Source organism: Periplaneta americana, chromosome 15, assembly GCF_040183065.1.
Source record: "Periplaneta americana isolate PAMFEO1 chromosome 15, P.americana_PAMFEO1_priV1, whole genome shotgun sequence".
Classification (NCBI taxonomy): domain Eukaryota; kingdom Metazoa; phylum Arthropoda; class Insecta; order Blattodea; family Blattidae; genus Periplaneta; species Periplaneta americana.
The window spans coordinates 172,692,684-172,712,996 of NC_091131.1; the positions used below are offsets into that span (position 1 = coordinate 172,692,684).

The 20,313-nt window shown below is 34.6% G+C and overlaps 1 protein-coding gene across 1 annotated transcript in view; it reads right to left on the minus strand.

The window, feature by feature from the left end:
• Positions 1–20,313, minus strand: part of LOC138715539 (uncharacterized) — a 171,754-nt gene that overhangs the window by 116,512 nt on the left and 34,929 nt on the right. Inside the window, exon 4 of the mRNA XM_069848584.1 lies at positions 9,324–9,451. The gene's annotated coding sequence lies outside the window, so the exon portion shown is untranslated. The remainder of the gene's footprint in view (positions 1–9,323; positions 9,452–20,313) is intronic.

Below are 20,313 nucleotides of genomic sequence, written 5' to 3' on the forward strand. Positions count from 1 at the left end.
TAAAGTGTTAATTACAAAAGAGAAAAAAAAAATCTATCATTTTAATTACGTGGTAATGAAACAACATGCGAATCTGCAATACATATTCAGAAGGTACACACATATTTAAGACAAAATATAATTTGAATGAGCATTAATTTATTATCCAAAATTAACCTTGATCCTTACATTTAAAGCTGTGCACATAATGATAGGCCCTAATGGACAACAGGAACAAAACAATTACTCTGATCCTCCAGGTTTCAAGCAGAGAAGTTTGTTAGCTCAAAATAAACTTCATGGAAAGTGGTGGCGGCAGTGGAAAGAGAGAATGACGCTGAAACTGCCTTCTGAAGGATACATTGGAAGGAATGATGAACAGGAGAAGAGTTTGGGTCAGAAGAAGATATCAGATGATAGATGACATTAAGATATATGGATCATATGCGGAGACTGAAAGGAAGGCAAAAAATAGAAAAGATTGGAGAATGTTGGATTTGCAGTGAAAGATCTGCCCTTGGGCAGAACGCTATGAATGAATTGGTTGTTATGCAAGTCCAATTTTTCAGGTAAAGCTCCCTGTGAAGCAGACGTCAATAATTTCAAGCAAAAAATTGTTCCGGGGCCAGGTATCGATCCTGGGACCTCTGGTTGAATGTACCAGCGCTCCACCACCTGACCTACCCAGGAACTCCACCCGACACAGTCTCAATTTTTCTCCTTATATCCACACAACTCGAGTCTGAAAAGATGCCAGAAACCCACATCGAGTGTACACAAATTCTGTGCAATTTACAATTGTGGTTTTCTGTTAAGGTACCTACAGTAACGTATATAGGCCTATTATGCAAGTCTAGTTTTTCAGGTAAAGTTCCCTGTGAAGCAGACTGAACAAATGCAAGGGAAAAATTGTTCCGGGGCTGGGTATCGAATTGTTATTGCGTAGGAGTGCATCTGTTAGACGAATTCTTTCCATAGCCTAATATAAGAAAAAACTGTATTTGAGGTGGATGAAATGGAAACATAGTTCTGCCAGTGCTCATCGTGGTTTGTTATAATTATCTGCCACTTTGGCGAAGATTTCCCAAAGCTCGATTTGGTGAAACGAGCATTGAGGGACTTCCGTCGATTTTAGCAAGACTTCTGACTTCTGTTGCATTCAAATAATTATAAAATGCGATAATTTGGTCCAGGGAGGATCCGTTTTTGGTGCAAAGATAATTCGTTTGGCATGTTTCTTAATTGAAATTAACCTAAGTGGGTCAGTGTCTATTCCAAAATCGGCGGAAGTCCCTCAACGCTCGTTTAACCCTCGATTTATGTATGTGAATGCTGAACTTGTAAAATCATTTGTTAACCTATTCACGTAGACGCAATAAATGAAAATAATCATAACCTTAAAACTTACAGACATGTGTATTCTAGTTTCTATTATAGGTGGAATAGCTTTTTTAATAGACAAATCAATACAGATATTACAGACATCTACAATTACAATTACCAATTACACAAAAACTTTTCAGGCAATCCAAATTGAACTAGACATCATTCTGGTAATAGGGATATATAATGCATCGTATAACTATGTGTCTTGGATCTTTTGGGAACACCATTTTGATCTAACACATCCAAATCTATAATAATCCTGGGAGATTTTAATCTTAAACAATCTCTGCAGATACTCAGGCCTTTCGAAAATACAAATTTTTAGAATACTTTGAACTCCATAACCTCAACTTAGTAAATGAAGATACTCCTACTAGATTAAGACTTCCACATCAAGAGGATAGTTCCCCAGACTTGACATTTATTTCCAGCAAACTACTACCCCTAACGACTTGGAGCATATCACCTGATACGATGGGCAGTGATCATTTTATAGTACAGATTCAGATTGCTCAATTCCAACAATGACATGGATATAGGAAAATTCAAATTAATCCGCAAACGCTTCAAGAGGAACTAGATTCACCCAGACATCACCCGATAGCCCAAGAGAAAGATATGACGAAATTCCTTGCTATATTCAAACAGATATTGGATAAACATACTAGTGCTCCATCTTCCCCAACCAAGGAAAATTTCAAAGCTCGAATGAAACCACCCTGGTGGAACAAAGAGATTATGATGCATATAAATAATAGAAAGACAGTATGTAAACAATTTATGAAGCATAAAATACTTTCCAATTTTACTAAATTTAAGCAAAGCAACGCCAGGGTTAAACAAAGCATCAAACAAACCAAAACCAGATCATGGAAAACGTACGCTTCCAACGTATATAGTCCATACTACAGAACATCCATATGATAAAACGTCCGTAAGGTCAAAATGTCCATACGGTGAAAATATCCATACAGTGAAAATGTCCATGTACTGAATGTCCATCCAACAGAAAGCCCATATGATAAAATGTTCATAAGGTCAAAATGTCCATATGATAGAAAGCCCATATGATAAAACGTCCGTAAGGTCAAAATGTCCATAGTGTTAAACGTCCATAATGTCTGAATTGAAAAGAACACAATCAATTTTATTCTGTAACTCGCACAAATAAGTTATTAATCATCGGAAACCAGAGCCCCACTTTTAAGATGGTATCCAATACTTTTAAGGTATATGAGAATTTTCTCCATTTTCTTTGTATCTGTTGTAGTTTCTCATAATTTGGAGAATTTGTCTTTGATTCGTCAAATACGTTTCATTCACCGGCTCTTTAATTAGTGTATGCCCTCCCCCCTCTTGCTTGCAATATTTGTGCCCAAATTTCATTTTCTTCGCTCTTTAGGCATGTATAAATCGCCAAATGGATGAATAATGTACAGCCACGCGTTGAAGATGACTGTGCCAGCCTTCTATCACATTGTTTGTGTGCGGCATGATTCACGATATCTCCCGTGCACTGTGAACAATTGTGCAAACCACTGGGGCGCACACTTCAAAGTCCCATCACAAATTAGCATATTACACTGAGACAGAACCCTTAGGGAATCATCATAAGAAAATATTAAAACTCTATTTTCGTCATCCTAGCCTGAGCTAAACAACAGAAACTGTTGACCCCTTGCCGTAAGGTCATAAGGAGCTGTTACGACTAAATCATTCAGCGCTGTTGGATTGGGACGCCGCTCGTGGATTTGTATACGGTTTATCGTTCTTTTCAAACTTCTGCGCTCAAGCATCTTTTGTGCTACCTCCTCCACAGGAGAACCGAGAGTTGCTACCAAAATAGTTGATGGAGTTTCATTTGGCATTGCTCTTGCTCTTGCCTTAATACTGTTCAAGATGGGCTTTACTTCTATACCTGCTTCATCAGCACTATATAAATGCTTATCTGTGCCATCCTGCAAAACCCAAATGTTATCTAGGTTGCTGTTGATCCTCATGAATACCATACGAGACAAAACTACAGTTTCTTTCTAAATACTCCCAAATGCCACACACTGCTGGATTAAAACACAGCAGAAATTTTGGACTCAAAATATATAATGCATTAATTAGAGCTTACCTTGAGCTAAGTACACTTAACACACATAGATTTAAGAAACAAATCAGATTAATTATTTAATTGTTTAAGCTAATTGAGTTAAAAATTGATATCTTACATTTATGTACTTTTGTATTTTCTATTTGTATATAGACCCTATTATTACATGCAAATACAGCTGTAGCATGGATCAGGAAGCAAAATCTCCACTTAATTGCAACCGATGTAGCCAAAGCATGTGATAATGTTAACTTACAACTTCTAGTTCCCACATTAGAATACTTCAAGATTCCACAAAAGTTAAATCAATTAATCATTAACCTTAAGTGTAACAGGAAAATCAGTTTCCATCCAAGATACCAAAATACTAGTAACCGAATTTCTAACTCCGGTTTACCACAAGGATCATCTCTTAGCCCCATTTTATTTACAATATATACTCATACTCTGTTCCAGTTAAGCCTTCAGATAGCCAGACTTACAATGTTTGCTGATGACATTTTTATAACAGCCCGGATACCATTAAGAAATAATACAATAGCTTTGCACTTACTACAAGATGACATAACCACTATCTGCAACGCAATCCAAGATATTGGCCTACAAATTAATCACAGAAAATCTCAACATATAATAATTTCTAAAAATCATAAGAGACATCCTAATGTAAACAGCTTTAAAATATCCAACCAAGCCATCCCCATACAACAAAGTATAAAAATTTTGGGGATTACCATGGAATCTAACCTCAAGATGAATGAACATTTCTCTACTATTAACCTCAAACTTCAACAGAGAGTGAAATTATTCAAATGCATTGTGCACAGGAAGTGGGGGTGTCACTCGAATCAATTGCAATGTTTATATAACAACATCTTCCGCAGTGTAACAGAGTATACATTACCAATACTACCATTATCAATAAACAAACAAATCACAAACAGGATGGAGATCTTAAATTATCAAGTGGCGAAGAAAATAATTGGTGTGAATGGAAAACCAAACAAAAAACATACACTTCAAGAAATAGCATACGTCCCGCTTTACATCTGACAACAAATTATGGCACATAAATTTTTTAATTCGATTTTAAACAATTGTTCGCACTGTTATACAATAAAAATGAAAGGATTGATGACCCTGCACACTCACAACCCTCACAATATCAACCTGACTCTTCCTACAGTGTATCACCCCTTTCAAGAATATACTCAAAGTCTCTCATACCAAATATTTCCGAGATATCTTATATATTCTGTCGCTTACAAAATATTGACAGCCCCAATTTAGCACGACCTAGTGTCCTTCCAGAAGGGAGAGGTTCAGTCACCACAGCTATTTCAAGAATGGATTGACAATGAGAAGCAACAGAATCCGAATGTAGTTATTATATTCACTGATGGTTCAAAAACAAAAACAGGCGTTGGAGCTGCATGGCTCAGTTGGACTGATAACACTCATGCCAAATTCAAAACTTCCCCCCAACAGTTCTAGTTATACAGCCGAACTCTCAGCCATCTGTCAAGCTCTTATTCCTTTAATAAAAACTAAAAATAATCACATAATAATGGCCTCGGATTCTAAAAGTGTACTCAGCAGAATTACCAAGTGACATACACACAAAATAAACATGACTAGAAATAAACATCAAGCAAACCATATTTAAAGTGAATCAAGGGAACTCACTCAAATTAATCTGGATACCAGGACATGCCGGAATACAGGGAAACGAGATGGTGGATGGTCTTGCAAAGGACGCAATAAACATGTCAAATAACAACATATTAAACATCACCTTACAGGATCTTACACAGAACAAACTCTGATACACCATAATATACAAAGTCGCCCATGGTATTGTGATTATAAAGGACACCGCCCCCCATCACTTTTATCAGTACTATAAAACTAAGATGCAGCCATACGCCTTACTACTTACACAAGATTGCTCTTTCAAATTTACCTTTGTGTACATGTCAACAAGAACAAGGAGACATTAATCATATATTCCTTCAGTGTGGACGATTTAAACAAGCCATCGACAAATTAACAATACAACTTGGAAAGATTTTAGGATATGGTCCATGGAAACCACCAGGAATGCTATTTGAACGTGAGGAAACAATAGGAGGACTATTATATCAACACATGAAAACATGTAAAATGAAAACTTACTCACACATCGCAGTATTGATGGCATAACCATACATTGCAATAACTGAACAAACGCCAAAATCTTCGAACAAAGAGAATATGACGTCCAAAAAGATGACGAAGAAGAAAATTTTCCACTTTCAAAACAGTGTGTGCAGGTTTACGGGATTCATCATCTTGTACTGTGGTCATTTTAAATGTATATTCTGCTGTGTGTCAGTGGCGGACAGTACGTTTGAAAGTTGAGGAGGCCAAGACGTGACTGATGAGAGTTTGCATTACATTTATTAAACTATAAGGCCTGTAATGTACCTCATTACTAAGCACAGAACTTATAGGTTTTAAGATACTAAAATTAGGTTTTCCAATTTAATTTTTAGGATTGTAAATCTCATGTTTAGGAATTTATATGATTTTACGGGGGAAAAATAAACAACATACTGTTAATATACAGGGTTAATCAAAAGTCTGGGAATATATAAATATCTTCCATATGCTTGATTTTAGATTACTATTGGTGTTACCATTATTTCTAAGAAAAATGCTCTACCAATGACACATTCGATTCTAGCCCTCACCTATCTCAAAAGCCGCCATTTTGAATGCAACTTTGAAATTTTAAATGGAAAGAGGGTCATGTAGGTACTCAAAATCATGTGAACTATTCTGAGAAAAACAATAGTGCAATTCGTTTTGAGATATCTCTAATCATTTTCAAGTTATTTAAAGATACCATAACTGTAATAATGACACAAACATTAGTTACTGCATCTACAGATATTTTGTAACATGGTACAGTACTGAGGAGGCTTTGGAAAAGGTGTTTTCATGCAATTCTGGTAATTAACTTTTCCTGCTTTACTGTTTGATTAACCTGTGACAGTTTCAATGCACTGCTGTGATTATTTGAAGCTTTCCTGTAACAAATTTCTTGATTTTCGTGATGACATTATCGAAAGAGGAAAGAATTGATAACATTCTTCATTCTGGTAGGTTAAGTCACAGAAACGTTTTAGCAGACAGGACGAACAGTTCCCTGGACATTGGATTGGTCGATGTGGACCAGTAGAATGGCCGGCCAGGTCTCCAGATTTAACACCGCTTGATTTTTTTCTTTTGGGGTTACATAAAGAGCTTGATATATGAAGAGAAAATTGAGAATGTGGAACATTTAAAGAACAGTATCATTGAAGCCTGTGCTAAAGTCACCCTGGAAATGCTACATAGACAATAGAGTTGGGTCGATTCATTCACGAATAATAAAGAATCGTTCCCATTCAATCTGAACTCCATCTTCTCATTTTACAGTGGGGCATCTTTTGTTTTCCTTTCTGTAAGTTTAATGCTGTAATTGAGGGAGTACCATTCAAAATTTGCTAAATGCATAATTTTAGATCAAGAAAAATAAGAAAATAATATATCACAGTAAACATGATTAATAGCATTACCTTTTAATATAAGTTTGCAAATATATATTATTTTCTGTTACAACACAAATTGTTAATAGATTTGTTCAATTAGTTTAGCAGATAATGATCTTTCAATTGTACAATAAGCTGGGTTTGCAGCGGAGTTTCTATAAAGCAAAAATAAAATAAACTTTACAACAGTAGGCTATGTTTTACTGAAATATAATGTGGTTAATTGTTATACTTTTTTCATAAAACAATAGCTACTATTTTTAACACAAGAAAGATTGAACCGATCATTCTGACCAGTAAGTGTTCTTTAAGGCTTTACAAATTGCACGCGATTTTATTTATCGATTTAATTACTTTTATACAATTTTCGGTTTTAAACTTAAAATGAAATCTCTAACACGAATTTTGAAGGGATTTATAAATGTTTTTAACTGTAATTGACGCGACAGTTCATTTTGATCGATAAGAGCTACTGTTGTTGTTTTTTTTTTTTCTTTGTTGGTAATTCTACAGCATCTATTAATGCTTCATGGTTGTGCTGGCCGATGGAGTTACTTGTCAAAAATGTGACGCTGAAACGTGTGTTCAGGTTACTGCCCAGCGACAGCCCTGATGTATTTTATGTTTTTGATAATTGGCTAATTAATATTAACCTGGCACACTCACAATCACACTCACATTCAAAGAAATTTCTTCTTCAAGAAAAATTCACTGAGAGCCGAGCCTGGGAATCGAACAGGGACCTCCAGATCTGGAAGCCAGCATGCTGACCAACAGACCACGGAGGCAGTCACTGTTGTTGTAATGTCTAAATATGTAATAATGAGATTATTAAAATTTCCTAATTTTATTTTGTATCAATGAACAAATAAGTAAATAAATAAACAGAATGAACGGAAGATACGAAAGGAACAAAAAAACAAATAAACAAATACATAAATAAACAAAAATAAATAATTAAGTGAGTGAGTGAGTGAGTGAACAAACCCAATGTTGGAATAAGTGCGTGTAAAACATGTTTATTTCAGTTACAGAAAAATATGTTTTCTTCATCGATTAATAACACTGCAGAAAGACTTTCTTAAAACATGCATTCTTATTTGTCATTTCATTGGATACATTCTGATACAGGGTATTGCTACTATCTTCATATATTACGCAAGTTTTGCAGCGGAGCCTAACACTTATACAGCTTTTTATGTGGGAGTATGATAGAATTTGATATCCATAATTAGTACATTTAGTAAAGTGTGTCCCAGAAAGCAGATAAGCCTCAGGCTGCAGTTCAAACCTTCGGGTCCCTCCTGCGTACAAGAGAAAAAAGTCCCATAATACCTGATATGGTACATAACTCAATTTCATCAGAAAGTACATTAAGCAGATTTTGAACTGGACGCCCTCCATTTTTCTTGTCTGTTCTGGATAATTTTTTCATTAATGTAAAATACTTTCCCCACTCCTACTCTAGTAAATATATCGTTCTTGCATTGATTCTAAGGAAGGAAGTCTATTTATCGTCACTTCCTTGGTGTCTATAAGCAACAGGAAGTAAGTAGGTTTAATTTACTTTCATTCATTCTTCTGCCGACAACTGAAATTTACAGAAAAAATTGCAATTATCACATTTATTAATATTGGTCAAAACATTTACATAAATATTATTATTAACAGCTAACAGACCAAGTTATGTCATTCATTTATTCATTCATTCTTGTGCTGACGACTGAAATTAATATAAACATTACATTTATTACAGTTATTAATATTAGGGCAAAATTTCGATGAATATAATCAGGATTTATTTCTTTGCTTATTTCAAAGTCCTTTTTCACAGCTAACTGGATCCTTCATAATAACTGACCTGTTTCTCCACAAGGAACTCTCTTTCTTGTTACTCAAACTATCAGCTACATAACTTTCCTCAATTCTAGATGTCTCCCATCCTCCATATCTCTTAAGTGCTAAAATATCCACACCTCTGTTTGCCAAGAACGTAGCTGAGTTCTTATAAATGAATGGCCTGTATACAGTTTAGGATTTTCCAAATTTAAAAAAGCTGCTACCTTGCTAGGAATTGTAGAAAGAGTACTCCTCTCAACTTGATGTTTGTAACATTGTCCTTTGTTACATCGCATAAACAACCGCGAATTGTTATTCCCAATCTTTGACCTAATCATAATGTACTGTACTTGATAACGATTTGTAAACCACAAACACCATTTTTACTAGAAGTAATTGTGAATCTACGGGACATAATCATTTTTAGAATCCTCAATACTCACGATAATAACATCAGCATTCACCTCAACATCTTTCAGTCTCAATCATAACAATTCTTCACAGCCACATGCTCCACCAATTTCCACAACTGCCACTCCTTTCACTAATAAGTATCTGTCATCAGGAGCATCTGTAAGGAATTCAAACACTAGATTTGTTCAGTTTGTACGCGTTATTCTTTCGTCTCAACAAAGCTTTCAGTTTACAGTAGCTATTTTGACATGTCAATATTATCCCCAGTAAAAAGATTTGCCTTTAACATGGAATATTCACGCCAGGAACTAGCCGCTGAGTTTCCTATTTCTGACTTTTCAAAGAAATATGCTAACAAAGAGGTTTCACAAATAATCGTCTCCTGAACACTGCGCCATTCCTTAAACATTTTGTATGAATGTTCATATTGTTTTTTTCATTTCTGTGGCAGTAAAAATTCACAAGCAGTTCTTTAAGATTCTCCAACATCACCTAAAATCATTTTTAAAGACTACAATACATTTTTCAAAATGCCTGCCACACTTATTTATGTATAAACTGTTTTGCAACTTCAACAACTAACGGACTAGAAGGTCCAGGGCTCGATTCCTGGTGGTGACGGAATTTTCTCGTTATCAAACTTCCAGAACAGCCCCGAGGTTCAACCAGCTTCCTGTCAAATTGAGATGGTCGGGGCGTGGTGCCGATCACACCACCTCATTCTAGTGCTGAGGTCAAGAAAGCATGGGCCTCCACCTCCATGCTCCCCAAGTATCTTCATGGCATGTGAAGGGGATACCATTTCTAAAACAACAATGTAATAAAACAAAAAAACAATATTAAATTTGTTAAATCTTTACCAGATTTTGAAAAACCCCATAAGTTATGTGAAACATTTTCAAACATGAATATTGAGTCATATTCTCTTTCAAAAATATTTTTGGATACAGAAATATTCGTTGTGTTTTTACTAACATTTTCCATTCATATAGTCCAATTCTTAACTCATGCATTTTTTTAAACAGTTTTTTGTGTTTCCCCAATATATATATATATATATATATATATATATATATATATATATATATATGCAATAAGGGGAAAACAAAGAATTGTACGCACATCAAAAAGCAATTCTATGATACTTTTGTCATGTTCCTAAATATGCGAATACACATAAATCAACTAAAAAATTGCATTAATTCTAAAATACACGTCTCCCAAAATGTTGTTGTTCATGTCCAAATATGTGTTACTGCGAAATTCTGTGTAATCATGTTGTCAATATTGTATGTTAGATGTTATGGAAAGAAAAATATTTTAATTTCTAAAATATATGTCTCTCAATGTTACACAATGACTTCTCGCGAAATTATACTGTATCTTTCTCTATTCTGTATATAAAATAAAAAAATATATGAGTAATATGACCTGAATTTGTGAGATAATAATAATTTCTCAAGTCATATTTTGAAAAAACCGGATATGATGTAAACAGGCATACAGGAGTAAAAAATTTTCCAATATACATTTAATTATATACGTATAAGGAAGATTTTAACAGAAAAATTAGCAACTTCTGGAGAAGAATGGAGAGTATGAAATGGATAGACAGCATAAGAAATTAAGCTGTAAGGAAAGAATGATGCTGAAACTGATCAGAAAGAGTGAAAGGAATTGGTTGGGTCACTGGCTGAGAAGAAACTGCCTACTGAAAGATGCACTGGAAGGAATGGTGAATGGGAGAAGAGTTTGGGCAGGAGAAGATATAATATGATAGACGACATTAAGATATATGGATCATATGCAGAAACAAAGAGGAAGACAGAAAGTAGGAAAGATTGAAGAAAGCTGAGTTTGCAGTGAAAGACCTGTCCATGAGCAGAACACTAAATGAATGAATAAATATTGATTCTTGGTACGACCAATAGTGAGAGAAATTTTTGCTCACGATGACACCCCAACGGGTTAAGACTGAAAACAAAGTAATTCCTGGTTGAGTGTTAGAGAAGGCCGTATGGCCTTAACTCTGCCAGGTTAAATAAATCATTATTATTATTATTATTATTATTATATATATCGTCAGCCGTCTCTGAATTTCAAGTAAAAGCACATATAGACATAAAATTACGTAAAATTTATGTCAGCACAGCTTCAGATCAATGTACAGATCTTATTATTATTTTATATCTCTGTACAAGATCACATTTACAGTGGGGAGGAAAGGAGACTGCAGAAAGTTTATAATGTTTTTTTAATAGGCTGACGTCCAAGAATAAGACAAGCCACTTGAAATTTAACGGTCACTGACAGGCAGAGATAAAATATAACATCTGCAGAACATTGAGTCAACACTTAGTGGGCTTGTAGGTACCGAGGAGTGTGTTTTTGTTTTGCTGAACTTCAAGACAATGCTAACTCATTTAAAGTTTGTGTGACTGTAGCCTGCATATATTTTCGTTTAGTTTTACTTTGTGTATATTTTGATTTCTTCTATTATTTTATTTGTACTCCTGGTGGTGGGTGTGGAAGAGAAGTTCTGTTGGCCTTAAATACACCAGAAAAATAAATAAATAAATATATATATATACATATTAATTAAAAAAACAGTTGGATGTAAGGCCCTGATGAAATGTTTTCCTTTAGGCGTCTGATGTACAACTGTTTTCATTTGAGTTGACCCTGACAGGCATTTGGCTAAGAAGTTTATTAATTCATGTAAGGAATGCTATGTAAAGATTCATCTTTATTGACGAGAAAAGATTAGTAAAGGCAATTTATTCGTTTTGTTTGCCTATAGTTGAGTTTCCAAGATTTCTGAAAAGTCTAAACAGTTTACTTAAAAATGGAAGCAAAAAGGTGCTTTCAGCTAGTAGAGCTCTACCTTCATGTACAAGAAAACTTAGTAAAAACAATTCATTCTGGTTGTCTATAATTGAGTTAACGAGATTTCTGCGAAGTTTAACAACCAGTTTAATGCAAAACAGAAGCAAAGAAGGAAAACTCAGACAACATAAGGTGCTTTCAGCTAGTACAAATTAAAAGTTACATTATTTTGTTCTGTTATAAAATAAAATGAATTACTGTACTAAAGGACACTAAAGGATTCCAGAATGGACATATTTTCGTTGAAATTATTGAATTTTCCAAAAATGTAAGCTTCGAAAATAGAAATGGAACATACATCTTGATTACACAACTTTTAACACTATATCACTTTGGAATATATATTATATGTCTTTCTCATGTTAAATTTTACAGTACCTGGTTAACATATTTCGGCCTGCTATTGGCCTCTTCAGAACTGGTTGTTGCTGGTCTTGGCGGCTTTTGTTTTTTTTCCTGTGGGGGTATGTTTGTGTAGTGTAATGTGGAGTCAAAGAGTATGTGTGTTCTGAAATTGAGTTGTGCATTGAGAATTTCATTTGGATGTGTTTTTGTGTGTCTGTATATTTCGTATTGTTCTAGTGTATTTAGTTTCTGGCTTTTTGGTTGGATGTGTAGAATTTCCAAGTCTGTGTTGATGTCTCTGATATGCAGAACACATCATAAATGCTAACCACACCTACAGAGACATCAACACTGACATCGAAATTCTACACATCCAACCAAAAAGTCAGAAACTAAACACACTAGAACAATACGAAATATACAGACACACAAAAACACATCCAAATGAAATTCTCAACACACAACTCAATTTCAGAACACACATCCTCTTTGACTCCACATTACACTACACAAACACACCCCCACAGGGAAAAAAACAAAAGGCGCCAAGACCAGCAACAACCAGTTCTGAAGATGGTCAATAGCAGGCCGAAACATGTTAACCAGGTACGGTAAATTTAACACTAGAAAGACATATAATACATATTCCGAAGAAATGCAATGTTAATTATCAATTAGTTGTGTCATGAGTAAGGGGCGTCTCTCTCATCATTCATCGCTTAATGATATCATTACAAGAGCATTAACATCCTCAGGGGTTCCATCCATCTTAGAACCTTCCAGGATCAGCTGTTCAGATGGCAAAAGACCCGATGGTCTGATTCTAGTCTCATGGTGTGTAGGCAAATCTTTAATTTGGGATTCCACATGTGTGGATACACTGGCCCCTTTTCATCTGTCTTCAACCTCTAAGACACCAGGATCTGCAGCAGAAAGCACTGCTATCAATAAACATCATAAATATAAACATTTTACAGATAATTATATTTTTATCCCTTTTGCGGTTGAAACATTTGGATCACTGTATAGTGAAGCCGAAGCTCTTATCTCCACCACAGCCAGAAGTTTAGTGCAGCTTTTTGGGGATCATCGAAGCAGTCAATATCTACATCAGCGCATTGGTATCGCCATTCAGTGTGGTAATGCAACAAGTATTCTTGCATCCTTCCCTAAGTCCCCTTATTTAGATGAAATTTTATTTTTTAATTAATCAATTTATATCAATACACCATATTTTATTTTATTATACTTTCATTCTGTATACTGAAAATTTATGTAATCAGTTAATTAATATGATTTAATAATAATAATAATAATAATGATTTATTTATTTATACTAGTATTAGCCAATATGTTGACTGTATATACCTCTAACTTAAGTTTCAAAAGTAGCAATATTATTTTTTGTGTAACTATAATTGAAATGTATTTTTATTTAAATAAAATTATGTATTATCAACATTAGTTTTAGAAATAATTACTAGGGAAATAGACATTTATTGGAATTATCCAATATCGAATTAACCTATTTGTACTGTATTATAATTTGAAAAAGTTTCCAATCTTACCGACTCTATATTTTCTATCAGTACCGGTACGTTAATTAGCACATGACTGACATAAATTTACATTGAGGACCCAAAAGGATACATACAAGAGGTAGAAAAGCTTAAACAAAATCTAGAAATACCAAGTGAAAAGGAAAACTTGATGTCTCGATATAATCCACTTAATAACTTCAAAGTAGACTGTTGCCTTGATCTTGATGAAGTCTTCAACAAAAAAGATATAAATCCAGAAGTAGCAAAAGCCATTGCCCTACAAACAATTAATAGAAAATATCCACAAAAGGACTGATAGTACATTTACACTGATGGATCTCTCATGGATTAAATGAAGTAGCTGGAGCAGGAGCTACTTGTCAATACTTTTCTCTTTATAAAAATGTTGGCAAGTACACAACAAATTTTGATGGCGAAGTTGAAGTCATTTACATATACATCACTTCAAAATGTATTTGTTTGGCTAAACCAGTACAAAAACATAGTCATCCTGTCTGACTCCAAAACTGCAATCCAGTCCATCAGCTCAACTACATCCCCTAAAATGGAAAAAGTAAAAGAAATTCATTGCATGGTAAAACAAATTCAAATGCCAAATAAAAAAGTGGTCTTCCAATGGATCCCGGTTCACTGTGGACTGAACGGTAACGAGAAAGCAGATATGTTAGCAAAGAAAGGAACTTATATCAACTTAAAAACAAATTTAAAGTTCCCATATGAATAAATAAAACGAGTCATAAAAAGAATAAGTAACAGCCAACAGGCAAAACATCAAAATTCAAAATGGAAAGAATCATTTAAAGACCCAAAACTAATTCCTGATCTACCTCGAAAATCTACCGTGGCCATGTTTAGATTGATTACTGGTCATGATTGCCTCAGTAAACACCTCCATCGTATTGGAGTACTGAATTCACCTAAATGCTTACTGTGCGCCAGAGAAGAGGACATGGAGATGGAGCACCTGGCTAATTGTGAAACTCTTAGGACATTTGTGGATCTTCCATCAAAATATTGGGAAGCAAGAAGGATGATGACTTCATTGTTAAATCCAGAGCATTACACACACGTACGCACATGCGAACGCGCGCACGCACGCACGCACGCACGCACGCACGCACACACACACACACACACACAAAAAATGTATTGTGATAAAAAAAAGGTGAAATTTCAACTGTCTACTTTCACTTGTTCCAGAGAAAATGGGACACATGCAAAGAAATTTAATTTTTTTAAAACCATATACACAAATGAACACGTGGGAAGAACTATATTTCCTTAACTGCACATTAAGGTTCATCTTCTCTAATTTAATGTAATATTTAATCTTCCTCAATTTGGTGAGGTTGCCAAAGACAAAGAATGTTAAACAGTAACATTTAAGATGACATTAAAATGTCTTACAAGAAATTTGTTTACAATAAACTAAAATTTACAGTAGATAATATTTCACATAATGAAAATTTGCAGTAAAATAAAAAATACAGATAAAATATAATGAGAAAATTCAATTTGAATTGAAATACAAGTGTTGCCGTAAAATCTGCAGAGAACCCTTCAAAGCTATCATAGAAATGATATGAAAACGCTGCCAATATAGTACAGAATGAAGTTTCTGGTAGAAAATTAATAAAAAAAGAGAAAGAAGATCTCTAAGCCAAAGAGTTTTGAAGTTAATCCTCTCGGAAAAAGTAAAGATTTGTGACTTTTATACTGATAAAAATCATGTAACATGAATGCAATACATAACTGCATCATAAAATGTAGGGTCATATCAATTTCTTCAGAAAAGTTAAAGATATGCTTTAAAAACAAAATATGGAAATGACAATATTTAAATTCCCTTGCAGCCAGTTGACTACATTTAAAATCAGGTCGAAAGTTCTCAACCCAAGTACTATCAATTTTCTTATCTACAGTTTCTACCCACTGATGCTAGCTCCATTTTTTCATTCTCTATGGAATTTGCATTCATCACTCGATGCGTAACAATGTCATCTTCAACTATGCAAATGACGTATTGGACCGCCATTATGGGTTTTGATTTCATTTAAAGCAAGCAAAGATAGCACTTTACGGAGAGTACGTGTATTGAGGAGCTCGGTTCGATTTCCATGGGACAACTAAGATAACCTCTTCCCATTGAGGTAAGCTTTCTAAGTTATGGTATGATTCCTGCTTGAAAACTGCAACAATAAGTAGAGAATAAAAACATTTACGTTTTGTAGCGTCAGTGACGATTCTAGGATTAAATGTATATATTGGGGACTGATAATTAGCCTCAATTGTCTAAAAACACTACCGAACGTGAGATGCAATTTCAAAATTACTGGAGACAATGAGGTTTTATAGTTTTCATACACTACATTGTTTTACGACTATCTTCCTTAGTAATAAATACAAACAATATAAATCGTACAATGCTACACTTCTGAATGTTTGGAATTCTGTGAATCGTAAATTGTATTTAAATAGTATTTTAAATGTGGATTATACTGCAAAATGTAGGCCTACACAAAGTCACGAAAACAGGGAACAATAAGAACATGGAACATCAATAATAATAATTATCATTATTATAATATAATCGTAATATTACAAAATAAATATTAATAATAATTATTCATATAATTAATACTATTAATATCTAAAAATAAATATAATATTTATGAGTTCCATATCTGAATTCTCTTCGTATTTATCCATGAAAATAAATTACCGAAATAGGTAAAATGCAGAAATTTGTAGCCTCTTTAAAGAACATATTCATCCCACCCAACAGAACAATTAAGTTCTAGATTTTATATAATTTACTTACTTACGGCTTTTAACGAACCTGGACATTCACTGTTGCCCTCACATAAGCCCGCCATCGGTCCCTTTCCTGAGCAAGATTAATCTAGTCTCTACAATCATATCCCACTTCCCTCAAATCCATTTTAATATCATCCTCCCATCTACGTCTCGGCCTCCCCAAAAGTCTTTTTCTCTTCGGTCTCTATGCATTGTGGATTCGCCCATAATTGCTACATGCCCTGCCCATCTCAAATGTCTGGATTTAATGTTCCTAATTATGTCTGGTGAAAAATACAATGCCTGGAGTTCTACGTCGTGTAACTTCCTCCATTCTCCTGTAACTTCATCCTTCTTAGCCCCAAATATTTTATTTTATATAATTATGTGTGTTAATTATTAAAATTAAAATATATTAACATTTATACATCGTAAAAAGATTATTTGTTTTTTTGTTGTTTTTTTTTTTTATTTTTTTAAAGATATTACGAAAGTTCATAGTAGGCCTACATACTGTTTATAGTGAATGTGCACTTTAAACTAAATTGAAAATGCATTATTAACAGTGAAGTTCACGTGTGACTTACACAACATTGGAAACACTTAATAGACATTGTTTGCAAAAAATATGCCAGGAAATGTATTTTATGATTCAAAATCTTGTAGAAATGCAATTATTATACATCAGAGTTGTAGATGTAATAATAATAATAATAATAATAATAATAATAATAATAATAATAATAATAATAATAATAATAATAATCTGTGGTGCTACAGCCCATGAAGGGTCTAGACCGACCAGCCGGCTGCTGGCCACACGCCCACATGCTGAAGCACAAGTGGATGATCAGAATGGAGGTATCATGTGGTTAGCACGATGATCCTCCCAGCCGTTATAGCTGGCTTTCGCAACCAGATTTCACTCCTACTGTAGCTCTCCAAGGGCATCACGATGCTGGGTGGGCACCGGTCCCATACACTGGCCGAAATTTTATGACAAAATTTCTTCCCCCATGAGGACTCAAACCAGCGCGCATTCCGTAACGCGAGTCCTAGGCAGGATGTCTTAGACCACGATGCCACGGCGCAGGACTGTACATATTATATTTTGAAAAATTTACATCACACATGAGGTAAGCTAATTATAATATTTTTCATAGTGTGATTTACACGACAATGAAAGACAAAGAGAATGCATTCCCTACTATAATTTCACAATTCCTGCTCTTTTATTTTCATTAAAATTATGAGAGGTGGATAAGATTTTCAGCAATGATGAACTGAATTGCAATGGAAAGGAAATTAAATTTTGAATATTATTTTAGCGCTTATTCAGCAAAATATGTTGTGACTTACACGACAGGTATATTGTGACTTACATGACTTGTCAAGGTACTTACAAACATAATATTCTCAACCTTCTGTATGTTTCTGTGTCCATAAACAAAGAATAAAAGAAATGAAGAGAATACAATCACATCTTTGTGCAACATAACAAGCTAATATAAAGCATAACTCCATACTATATAGTGGAAACTAATGACTTTTCATGCCATATAAAGTGTAACTCCATGCAATATAACACAACTTATGACTTTTCTTGCAACATTTACATATCACCTAGCCTAAAATTATTCTTGAAATCAAAATTGAAAGAATTTTTAAGCCTGTTATCAAAACTTGGCTGTGGTAGTACTGCTTTAATTTTTTTTTTCTCTTCGACTATACTCATCTCATCATCCTTCACTGGCCGTTGAAATTTAGAAGTTTCTGCATCATATCTTAAGAATGTAACTTGAATTTATTTTCATTTTCAAATTTATTCACCACATTTCCTGCAAAGTATTTCACAGTTTTCTTTCCAGAGAATGGTACCAAAATCCAGCCCCCTATGTTCACTCATTTCTTAAACTCTCCCGGTGTCAGTGAAATGCTAATACCAGTACTATCACTGCTGCACTTACTGGTATATTTAGCTGCTGGACAGAGAACACCTTCTTTAAAATCAAATAACCTTTTTGGCGCTCCGTGTGCTATAACAGAATATTTAATTCTGCATTTTGATACAGAGTGAAAGTAATGATAATTTCTAGTATCAGAGATAGTGCAGATTTCCTTCCCGTTGTGATTCCACTTCCTTAGTTTTTCTGATTTGTTTGAATTGATATCACTTGCACTGCAGTATCTTTGTGCATAACTGCCGTGTACAGTCAGCAAATTGCTCAGCAGTTTCAGGATCAATTGTTCTGGCACAGATAGCTTCTCATATCCGTCATTCTACCATATCACCTAACCCATCTATTGGCCCCTTTCCATGGGCAGTAGTTGAAAAGTTCCTAGTAACCTCCTCTGGCTGTAAAGTTATCCAGGACAGAGAATACCTCTGTTTGAAATGTTGGGCTGTGCCATCAGATTGATACTGTGTATGTGAAAACAAAATGTTTGGATGCTTTGTCTTGAAATGATCAGCCAGCAAAGTATTGAAGTGGGCTACTGCAAACTTATCATGCTGCATTTAATCAGATACTATAACATAGGATTCATGTTCTAATTGTTCAGTTTTGCAGCAGTTCGTGCAATCTATGACATTACATCTCCAACTCTGTTGTCGCTAAATACAGCTATGAGGCTTTTCGAAGCGAAAGTGTGTCCTACACTCACGTATGGGCTAGAGCTTATATGGGAGCATCTAACGTTAAGCTGAATGAGGGCAATGGAGGGTCTCAAGGCCAAGTTCCTGAAGAGGATAATGGGGATTTAAAAATTTGCACCACCGAGATTGACCTATATACTAGCCCGAGAGATTTATCTAATGGAGGATTTGAGGATCAACCTGCAGCTGCCATCTACAGAGTGCCAAAAGAAGCTGCTTGAAGAGTTGCGGAGAAAAAAGGATGAAGTATGGGAGGAGTTTTACACTACTGAGGCAATGACACGACGCGAGGGACTGAGACAAACTTTCAGATGAGACTAGCTGTGCATGGTTTCCATTCCAAAATGTGTGTGACAAGTTTTCATGACCCAAGGAATACATGCGTGTGTAAACTGTGTGCCCAACCGTGCAACAGATACCATATCACGAGATGTCCAGCAAGAATATGTTCCATCAGTGAACTTGTAAAGGACATATAAATCAATGCACATTGTGCACTATTTACTTCTATAATTGTTCAGTTTCTGAAGTAAAATATATAATAGCAGTGTACAAAGTACAACTATGTGACACCCAATGAGCAGACTGTATCACATCTTGGTACTGGAAGCAATAACTTTCATTAGTCATCTGAATAATTATTGTATTGGGCACAATATTTTTCTTTAGGTTTTGAAAATAAGAAGATTGTTTTGAGTTAATAAATTTGCATGTTTAAGGAATCGTGGCAGTTTACCTCTTACTGCGTCCAGTATCTCTGCAACAGACCCACAT